The sequence below is a fragment of the Rhipicephalus microplus genome, chromosome 9 (genome assembly GCF_043290135.1).
Source record: "Rhipicephalus microplus isolate Deutch F79 chromosome 9, USDA_Rmic, whole genome shotgun sequence".
NCBI classification, from domain to species: domain Eukaryota; kingdom Metazoa; phylum Arthropoda; class Arachnida; order Ixodida; family Ixodidae; genus Rhipicephalus; species Rhipicephalus microplus.
This window is the reverse complement of record NC_134708.1, coordinates 51,276,761-51,287,884: the sequence shown is the minus strand read 5'-3', so window position 1 is coordinate 51,287,884 and position 11,124 is coordinate 51,276,761.

Genomic DNA, 11,124 nt, shown 5'->3' with positions numbered 1-11,124 from the left:
CACATCCAAACATGATAATCATGACATGCGTTTCGTGTAACAACATGACTACATGCCACACTGATGGTGCGCTAGCGGACGTTTCACTAGCTTTGCATATGCTAAATTTGATAACACGTGCCGCCAATGGATGACGAAGGTATGTGACTGTGACTGGTGCAAACATGATAATCATGAGATGCGTGTCATGTGAGAACATGACTACATGCCACAGTCAAGCGCCAATACATTTCGACGTGACATGATGCGCAGGCTCACTAGCGTTCATTTTGTCGCGTCACGCCGGCGCTGCCACGCCAGGCGCCGGTCCTGCCATATACTCGCAGACGCGCGCCGAACTGCTTTGCTTTGGCGCATGCGCGTTTCAGCACGTCCGGCGTCCCTCCGTCACGAAAATAGGAAGACGCAGTGTTGTCTGGTTAACGCATCGACTTTAAAGGACCATTCACCAGGTTTGATAATTTCGAGCTCACAAGCGCAGTGCGTAAACGAGGCGTTCATGATCACGTCTGCCAAAATTTGCAACCGTCGCTACGCGCCGCGGAAACGGGTCAAATTTCAAGATGAAAACTGCTCCCCCTCCCCTACGCTGGCGCTCGCGTAGAGAATGAGGGCATGACGTAGGCGTAGGAATGGCCCTACGTACACGGCAATGCAGTGACGTTGGTCCTCTACGTAGACGACTCTGCTCTGGCGTTGTCAACAGTATACCACATGACATGACAAAAATCATTTAACACAACATGCGTAGTTTTTGTATTTGTTGCTTTAAGAGATGAATAAAACTTGAAATAAATTATGAGACGCAAGAAAAAAATGTGCATGCTTTTCGTACATTTTTTTCCGTGAAATGCTACGAGATGCGGGGCTGATGTGCCAGCGTTTCGCATGCGTTCGGGTCCCCGCGGTCAGCGCATTGAGGAGACGATCGCCGTGGAAGGCTCCTACGCGTTCGCGCACTCATTGTGCTTATCTACTCTTCCGCGTCTAAGCCAGCGTTTCCAAACAATCCCGCAGAAGCAGGCAGAAGACCACCAAATAACGCTGGTCAACAAAGCAACGCCGCTCGCGTGCACGGGGGCTGGGCTTGTTCGCGCACGTCATGTGCACGTCACCTCTTGGTCGGATGGCAGAGAGGGTGGGGAAGATATTTGGCTTGCGAGGGCTACGCGGAGGAGCGGCAAGGGTTTCGAGATCGCCTCCTCTCACCCTCGTTTCGCGCCGCTTAAAAAAACCTGTTTTCACCGCTCGTAATGAACCGATTCGAAAAACTTTTGTGGCAAAACGTTCCTCATCGGACACCCAACAACTTCCACTGTCTAACTAAAAGTCGGCATGGGTCCTGGTGAGTGGCCCTTTAAAGCAGCATGTCGCATTTCGCGCCGGTTGCCGCCGTGCCGCGCCGACGGACGCTGGTAGAGCCTCGCGTCAGAGTGCTCGCGTTTCACTAACGTAGCGTCGTTGTGCCCAGCGTGCGTGCGCGTCAACGCTACATTGGAGTATATTGGGCCCTTTTTGGAGTATTGGACATTGGAGTCTGGGGCATGTTTTGCTAGATCCACATATACAAAATTTCGTGTTACGCGACGTCCAAGCATGACGAAACGTATGACTGGTGCAAACATGTTCATCCTGACACGCGTGTCATGCAAAAACATAACAACATACCACGCTCTTAGCGTGCTCAAGGCGGTTTCGCTAGCTCCACATATACTAAATTTGGTATCACGTGACGTGAATAGATGACGAAGGTAAGCGACACATCCAAACATGATAATCATGACACGGAAGTCATGTACGGCATCATTTACCCCCACCTCCTAACGTTGTGGTGATTTTAAAGTGACATATCAACATTTCTAATTCGTGCTTCACATATCATCGATTCGCACTGTACGTGAGATCTGCCAGTTTTTATGTTACGACTAGTCAAATATGTTCTTCATAGAGTCATGTTATGCCACACCAACTTTGGTGTCGTTACCATTATCGAAACTGCCAGGAGAGCTAAATGTCGTAGGTGGCTAGCTAGCTAGCTAGCTAGATAGATAGATAGATAGATAGATAGCTAGCTAGATAGATAGATAGATAGATAGATAGATAGATAGATAGATAGATAGATAGATAGATAGATAGATAGATAGATAGATAGATAGATAGATAGATAGATAGATAGATAGATAGATAGATAGATAGATAGATAGATAGAGATAGATGGAGACAGATAGATAGATGGAGACAGATAGATAGATGGAGACAGATAGATAGATAGATAGATAGATAGATAGATAGATAGATAGATAGATAGATAGATAGATAGATAGATAGATAGATAGATAGATAGATAGATAGATAGATAGATAGATAGATAGATAGATAGATAGATAGATAGATAGATAGATAGATAGATAGATAGATAGATAGATAGATAGATAGATAGATAGATAGATAGATAGATAGATAGATAGATAGATAGATAGATAGATAGATAGATAGATAGATAGATAGATAGATAGATAGATAGATAGATGCAATCTCGTGAAGCTTGGGATCGTAGTAGTCATTTAATGCTGTTCCTAGGAGGCTACCAGTACAAGCTACAGTACGTTGCGGGGAAACATCTACTGACAGCAGATGCTTTCAGCAGACTACCAGCCCCGGCGGCAGCGGAACCAGTAGCCGAAGGGGAACCTCCCGAGTACGTCTTGTCGTTGGAGGCCCTGGACGAAGGTATAGTGACGACGCACGAGTTGCAGGAGCTCACTGCCAAGGACTCGTGGTTAGCCCGTGTCGCGGAATGCATCTTGCATGGCTGGCCTCGAACAACAAGTGGAATGGTGCCCGACTTGCTGCCCTTTATTGATCGCAAAATGGAGCTGTCGATGGCTCACCGGCTAATCTATTGGGGCAACAAAGTCGTCATACCACGGGAGGCGCAGGAAAGGATGTTGATGCTGCTACATGAAACACCATTGCTCCTCGTCAATGAAAGCGGTGGATCAGTCACTGTTTTGGTGGCCAGGGATGGACAGGGAGATTCAGGAAATGTCGGCGCAGTGTGTAAGCTGTGTAGAAAACCTGTCCATGCTTGTGGCAGCACCACTGGTGTGTTGGCCGAAAACGGCTGAGAGGTGGTCCCGAATCCATATCGATTTTGCGGGCCCATTAGCCGGCTAGATGATACTTGTGCTGGTAGATGCTCACACGAAGTGGATTGAAGCAATACCTATGGTACATGCGAACACAGCGGGTACTATTCGCTGCTTACGAAGTCTGTTTTGTCAGTTTGGAGTGCCACGCACAATCGTGTCCGATAATGGCACGCAATTTACGAGCCAGGAGATCGCCACGTTTGTAGCAAGAAACAATATTGTGCACTTGCGTACAGCGCCTTTCCATCCGCAGTCGAATGGAGCAGCGGAAAGAGCAGTGCGAACCCTTAAGGATGGCTTGCGGAAAATGCAAGATGGCCCACTAGAAGATAACATCATGCGCCTGCTTACAGGAAGACCCCGCAAAAAAAAGGAAAGTCACCCTCGGAGATGCTTCTCGGTTACCAGCTGCGGTTCCGTCTTGACACCTGCCTGCCGCCCAGGGATGAGAACTGGTCGCCGGGTGCTGACGATTGGACCATCTCGCCAGGAAGCAGCGTCTACGTGCGCAACTACGGCACCGGCAAAAGATGGATGCCTGGACGCATAAAAGCTGCGTCGGAGGCGAGAATGATAGCAGTGGACACACCAAGAGGGTTAGTGCAGCGTCATATCGACCAAGTCCGCCGCCGCCGCCGCGAATCGACGCCGGAGTCTGCAACTGCGGGGACGGCTGAAGGCGCGGACGCTGAAGCTGAACCTGCCAGCGTGACTACTTCTGTCCCGTCTCCTGCGTCGCAACGCACGTCCAGGCGGAATGAGCAAGAGCGAAGCCCAGAGCTACGGGCAGCGGATGGTCGGAGTGAGTTTTCCCCACCAGCTGCTACGGAACCTCCAGTCGCTACGGACGAACACTCGCCTGAGGTGGTCCCGCATCAGCCAACGCTGAGGCGATCGACAAGAGTTAGGAACCCGGTACAACGGTTCCACTTTTAAGAGGAAATAAATGTTGTATTTGTTTCGTTTGTAACGCCAGCAATACCAGCTGCGCGCGCACCATTTCGTTTGGGCCCTGTGCGCCTTCAATCTCCCTCTTTCCCCCTCCCTTCACCCTCTCCTAATGCCGATGTATATAACCACGCTGCGGACAATAAACACCGTCGTTGACTGCCCGACCATCGTCTTTGCTGCTTCGCTGCGCGCGCCTGAGTTACTACACTCTTATTAACGCGATTACTTACCCGAGATCAAGCCTGCCTAAGGCCACTTTGCAAACTAGACCCCGAGCACCAGCGTCGCTCAGTGATGGGATCGCACGCAACGGACCCGGGTTCGAGCGCCACTGTGTCCTTGGTGTTTTTTTTATTTACTGATTTTTGGTTCTTATTTCGTGCGATTGTGGTTGCAAACACTGGCGGTGGCGGACAGCCACGGCGCCGCGCGTGCCCCGTGTTGCGATCTCATTACAGCTTTGGTGGTGAAAGTAGGCAGCGCAATATTTGCAATGCAAGTATACTGCATCGGTGTTCTTGATCGGACAATGTGCGCACACTTACTCGGACAGATGAAGCGTGACTTGTGAACGTACATATGTTGACATTTTGGCACCATGTGCTAATGCGTGAGTGATGAAGACCTATACTCACTTTTTGGGCCAGAGAACAGTAAATCAAGCTAATTTGGCAAAGTATCACTGCATGTTTAAACCGTAACCGTGTATATACACACACTTGCTGCGCTCGAGACACACCTCAGCATTTTTTGTGTTTTGCCGATTTCCACTTCTCGCTTCGTTCTGTATAAGGCCAAATATACTATATTCAATCGCATAAGTATTCAAGAACACAACCGCTGGGCAATCACTGAGCAACCTATAAGAAACGCGTGCCAGAAGGGCACGTTTCCTACTCGATTACACTGAACAGCACACAGAACGCTAGTATACTCAAAGCATATAACATGACGGCCATTCTCATAACCAAGAATTCTAAACAAAAATGCATAAACCAAGAATTCGTTTTCGTAAACCAAAATAAACCATAAACAACAAACAAAAATCACAGCATACCGACGAGGTGCAAGATGACCAGTGGGGTGATGCGGCCGAATGTATGGACGGACTGATGGATGCTACGCCCCACTCATCATTCACTCCATGGATATGCTGTGACACCGTTTTTATTGACATACAATGGAATGCAATTGGCTAATACGACAGCATATACGACCCACGGCGTAAGGAGCTTCGCCCCTCAAAAATCCCCTCGTCGTCCAATGGGTGCGCCCCGGCAAGCTTCCCAATCTGGCTCATAGAACGGCCGATTTTTGCTTTGGGCGAATGGCCCGAGGGAACCGCGTCTACTAGCGCCGAATAGACACGGCACCATTGTCTGGAAGCGTCCAAAGGACGCGGCGGCGGCACTGTTGTCCGGGTAGGGCCGTTCACTTAAAACAAAGATCCCCCGTTCTGCAAGCGTCAATAGACGCGGCAAGGCTCGCGCCCCACGCCAACGAGACGGTTGATGCCATATCCAAGCAAGAGCCTCTCTTTGGCGCAACAACTGATTTGATTGATATATTGATTGATTGATTGATTGATTGATTGATTGATTGATTGATTGATATGTGGAGTTTAACGTCCTAATTCCACCATATGATTATGAGAGAGGCTGTAGTGGACGGCTCAGGAAATTTCGACAAACTGGGGTTCTTATGACGTACCCAAATCGGAGCACATGGGTACCATGTGCAGAGAATTTTCACCTCCATCGAAATTGAATCCACCGCCAGCGTTACTAGTAACGTTGGCCGGCGCAGACGGGATTTGATCCTACGACATGAGGATTAGCAGCCGAGTACCTTAGCCACTAGACCACCACAGCGGGACGGCGCAGCAACCGAAGTCGCTGCGCACAAAGATGTGGCCTATACATACCAACTAGATATTGAAGGCCGTTGATGCTTTCGTCCTGAGTTCAAGCTGCCGTCCGGCGATGCGAGAAAGATGGGCGCGCTGGAAAATGACGTCGCAAAGACATTCCTGCTGGTTTCCGGCCAGCGAGACGCATGGATTACGAGCGCAATGGCTTCGCAGAAGCAAGCTAAAGCAAACACGGCGTGCGGGCTCTGAGGTGAGAGAGAGAGGAAGTGCTGCGTGCGACAAATCTCTGCCAGTCGGCTCGTACTTGACGGACTCTAACGAAACCACTCCATGTCTTATTCAAAGAATTGGCAGCGCCGCTTCGTCATTCTCATTTTCGATTTCATTCTCAGGCCCCACAGGGCCTCCCAAAAATTACCTCACTATCCTCATGCAGAGGAAGTGAGCGAGAGGAAACCTATGCCGATTGAAATCCCAGTCACGGTGGCACACGTGACGGCAACGTCTGTAGAGCTAGTGAGCTTCAACATTTGACGCAATATTTATTAAGCAGTGCGCGACGGAACTGAGAGTACATTATATTTTCTAACACAGCTACTTCAGCGGACAATTTCCTTTAATTAAGAATGACTCAGCATGGTAACTCCTGTGATTACCCATTATCACAGGAGTGCTACCGAACCAGTGAGCCATAGGGGTCGAGGGTATGCTCAGTGTTGCCATCGTGCCTTCGGCCTGTGCCCGCAGCGCATGCCTATTAGCAAATCAGCGCAACTTCACAAAAAAAATTGCCCGCAGCTTCCCTCGGGGGAACACTGAGGAGGATGCGGAGCATATAATTGGTTAACGGGGTGTTAAAGTGCGACTTACTTGGGTCGATGGCTAAATTGGTTAACGTGGTTGTGAAATGGGGTGTTAAATTGCGACTTACTTGGGTCGATGGCTAAATTGGTTAACGTGGTTGTAGGAGGGGGTGTTAAATGAGTGAACACGTACACACGTATGCGAAAGGGCGGCGCTGGTCGAAGGGACGTCGATCATTGTGTTTGTGGATTCGTTGTAATTCATTTCACCGCGACCTTGGACGTCGACGCGCCGTACAAACCAACCGACGAGCGGCAACTGAGCGAGCGAGCGCCGACCTTGAGTATATATACAGCGCGACGGCGCATGCACTGTCAGCTGTCGAATGTTCGAGAAGGGGGAGAAGCGCAACGGCGCATGCGCGCGCGTCAGCTGCCGATGTTCTCGAAGCGCGACGGCGCATGCGCGCGCGTCAGCTGCCGATGTTCTCGAAGCGTGACGGCGCATGCGCGCTACATTATACAGCTAGCGAATGTTCGTGAAGAGGAGAAGCGCACGCGGAGTGTAGAGGAGGAAGGGTGCACAGATGGTGGAGGAGTGAAGCGCGCGCGGTGTGTAGAGGAGGAAGGGATGCACAGATGGTGGAAGAAGGAGGAGGAAGCTTGCGGACGGCGCCGCACTACAAGCCTCGAGTATTCGATGCTCCGCATCTGAAAAAATGGCAGCATATCCACGGAGTGAATGATGGATAGTGGGGCGAAGCATCCGTCCGTCCATTCGTTCTTGCTTCCGTCCCTCCAGCGTGCGTCTGTGTGGCCACCCGTGCGTCCATCCACCCATCCGTGCTGCGTCTGTTAGTGCGTCCGCACGTTCGTCTGTGCGTCTGTCCCTCCTCTCGTCCATGCATCCGCTCCTGCGTCCGTCCATGCATCCATCCGTCCCTGCAGCCATCTGTGCGTCCGTTAATGCATCTGTCTGTGTGCCGTTCATCCACCTATTCAACGTTCCAAGTACCACCATCTCGCATCTTTTCATCATATATTCCTCGTATGGAAGCCCCGCCATCCAGCGAACATTCCAAGGAGTGAACGAAAGGAGGCGCACGCACACTTTCCTATGGCTTGCGCTTCGTCTCTACTTCCCACCTTTAACCACATAGAGTTCATGGTATATACTATAGTTCACTGTATTCATTTCACTGCTGCCCAACGCTCGCTAAACCTTTCTAAAACCTGTGCGTCGTTGAACAATAAAAAATTCGCAGCATGCGTGTTAACTAAAAGCCAAATTCTCCAGTATCTCATTCCCTCTTAGCAGCAATTGGCATGTTTATTGAACACTATCTTTCATTGTTCAACAACGCACAGAAGAAATCTCTCACTGGCACCACCTTGGAGGTCGGATTGTTATACTTGTTACACACTACTACAACGGCTACGAGGGCCGAACGGGTGCCGTTAAAAAAGGCTACTCACCTGAAATGCTGTTACCAGTTTGCAATAAACTTCCCTGTTTCACCCCTATGTCATCATTTATATTGTTCATATTGTGATAAGTGTATACATGTAGTTCATGTAGTTATTAGTACCATGGACTATGGACACCCTACGGACTTGGACACATTTGTTTACATGCGTAATGTATGTTGTGCTTTGTCATTTTTTTGTTAATGTGCTTGTTGTACAGAGTTTGTTTCGGCCTATGATAAACTTTTACTAAACACAAAACTCCCAAGCATTTCCCCGAGGGTGAACATGGTTAAGTGCGAATGCACGGGGTGATGCTATGAGGGGGAGTAAAGTTTAAATCCGCCGGCATTCGCCAGTGAGTTAACGTAAACTCCCCCGTGTGATCACATCGAGATTGCCAGGAACCATTAGAACCTCTCGGGAAATCTTTGTGAGTTTACGCGTGTATGGGAGAGTAAATTCGCACCGAAATCCGCGGCTATAATCCGTGTCCGCGGCCCGCTTTGCCCGCTTGCTCTCGGCATCACGGGCCCTTCGCCGCGCTGCCTTGTCTTCAACCAGCGCGACATCTTCAACGACGCGTGCAATGCTCGCATTCGATTGCGTTGTACTCGTTGTTGGAGGTATCGCATTCGAGGTTGATGCCTGCGATGGATCCATACCTATGACGACTTGCCGAGCTCGAGCAAGTCGTGATTGGTGCGCGCAGCCACGGAGCGGAGGGTGGAGCACGTGCAATCACGTGGTGTGTGACGTCCTGCGCGGTTGCTACAGACATTGAGTTTCTCAAAACTCACTAGAGGGCACTCTGGCGCTACGATCGTTCAGCGACAATGGGAATGATGGGTAGTACACACATTTCCCTAGTCTTCGTACTTGCGGGCGGCAAATCGTACTTGCGGCTTCGCTTATTTCTGTGTTTCGATTTTGTTTTGAAAGAAAGATTCAAGTGACCCAATTTGGAAAGGTATTTAAAAAATAGGGTAGTGACGCGCAATCGCTGAATATCTGCTGATTTTTGCTTCGTGAGAAAACAGCTTCAAGCCACACTAACACACACAGAGACAAAAGCAGGCCAAATGTACCAAGTTTAGACAAATTTGTGTACTACCCATCATTCCCATGCTCACTGAAACGCCATGCGTTGCAGCTCTCATAGACACTAGCGCCAAAGTTTCCAAAGTTTCCTCTAGCGTATATTAAGAAACTCTAGCGCTACAGACGCTCCCCGGCGCTCCTCCCGCCATTGTTAGGGGAGAGGAGGAGGCGCACCACGGACGGCGGATTCAGGGTCGCTTATATTTGCACTTAAAAAAATGTTTTACCTACCGCTTTGCGCGGATACCACGCCAGATTTGACGTTCACCAAAAATATACTGGACACGCAATGGACCAATACGCAACATGACTTGGGAAGCGATCATTTTATACTTGAAATAACGGTGAGGGCAGGGCCGCGGAAGGCAAAAGGCAGACAACTTAAACTTGTCGATTGGGACAAGTTCCGAAACATCAGAGAGGAGCCCGACGAAATGATACGGAGTATTGAGGAATGGACCGAAAAGTTAAAACGAGACGTGGAGGCCGCTACGCAAACGGTGCCACCGGAGGCGCAGCTAGAGTATGTAGACAATAAGCTTCTCCACATGTGGGAAGCTAAGGAAGGTTTACAACGGAGGTGGAAAAACCAAAGGCACAACCGGACACTTCGTAGAAAGATAGCTAAATTGAACAGAGATATAGAGCAATACGCCCAGCAGCTGTGCAGACAACAGTGGGAGGAAAAGTGCAATGACATGGACAACCAGATAGGAATGGCGAAAACGTGGACCATCCTTAGACATTTGTTAAACCCGGACGGAAACAAGTTGGCAGAAAGGCACAATATTAATCGGTTAATACAAAGATATCAAGGTACAGAGCAGGATTTCCTGAATGAAATCAAGAAAACATACATCTCTCAAGCGCTTCCCGTTACACACCCTGATTACACAGGGCTAGCAAATGATGATTTAGACAACGAGATCGGGGAGGCAGAAGTGAGGGCCGTCTTGCAAAAACTCAATACTAGATCAGCACCTGGACCAGATGACATAACTAACAAAACGCTACGCAATTTGGATGACGAGTCCATAACTAAGTTAACTGAATTCATTAACAAATCATGGAAGGCAGGACAGATTCCGCAACAATGGAAGACGGCAAAAATCGTGTTAATACCCAAGCCAGGCAAGCGAGTGCAGATTGCGGACTTGAGGCCCATATCTCTCACATCTTGCGTGGGGAAACTCATGGAGCACGTGATTCTGGAGAGGATAACTGCCTATCTAGAGGACCGGGATGCGCTTCCACCCACAATGATAGGGTTCAGGAGGAACCTCTCAACGCAAGACGCAATGCTACAGTTAAAACATCAGATTATAGATAATCCGGGAACAGCGACAAAGGCCATTCTAGGGTTAGACCTCAAGAAGGCCTTTGATAATGTAACCCATGCAACGGTGCTAAAAAGGGTAAACGATCTAGATCTGGGACAACGGACGTACAATTACGTGCGTAATTTCCTGACGGGAAGGAAGGCAAAGATCATGATAGGGGACCTAGTTTCAGAGGAAATTGAGATGGGCAGTGCAGGTACGCCGCAAGGCTCGGTATTATCACCTATGTTATTCAATCTGGCTCTAATTGGACTGCCAACCAAACTCCAAGCAATCGAAGGACTGAATCATACTATATATGCAGATGACATCACCCTATGGGTGAGAAGTGGTAGTGATGGCGAAATAGAGGAAACGCTTCAAACAGCAGTCGAAACGGTCGAGCGGTATCTGGAAGGTACTGGGCTAGCCTGCTCTGCGGAAAAATCAGAGCTGTTGCT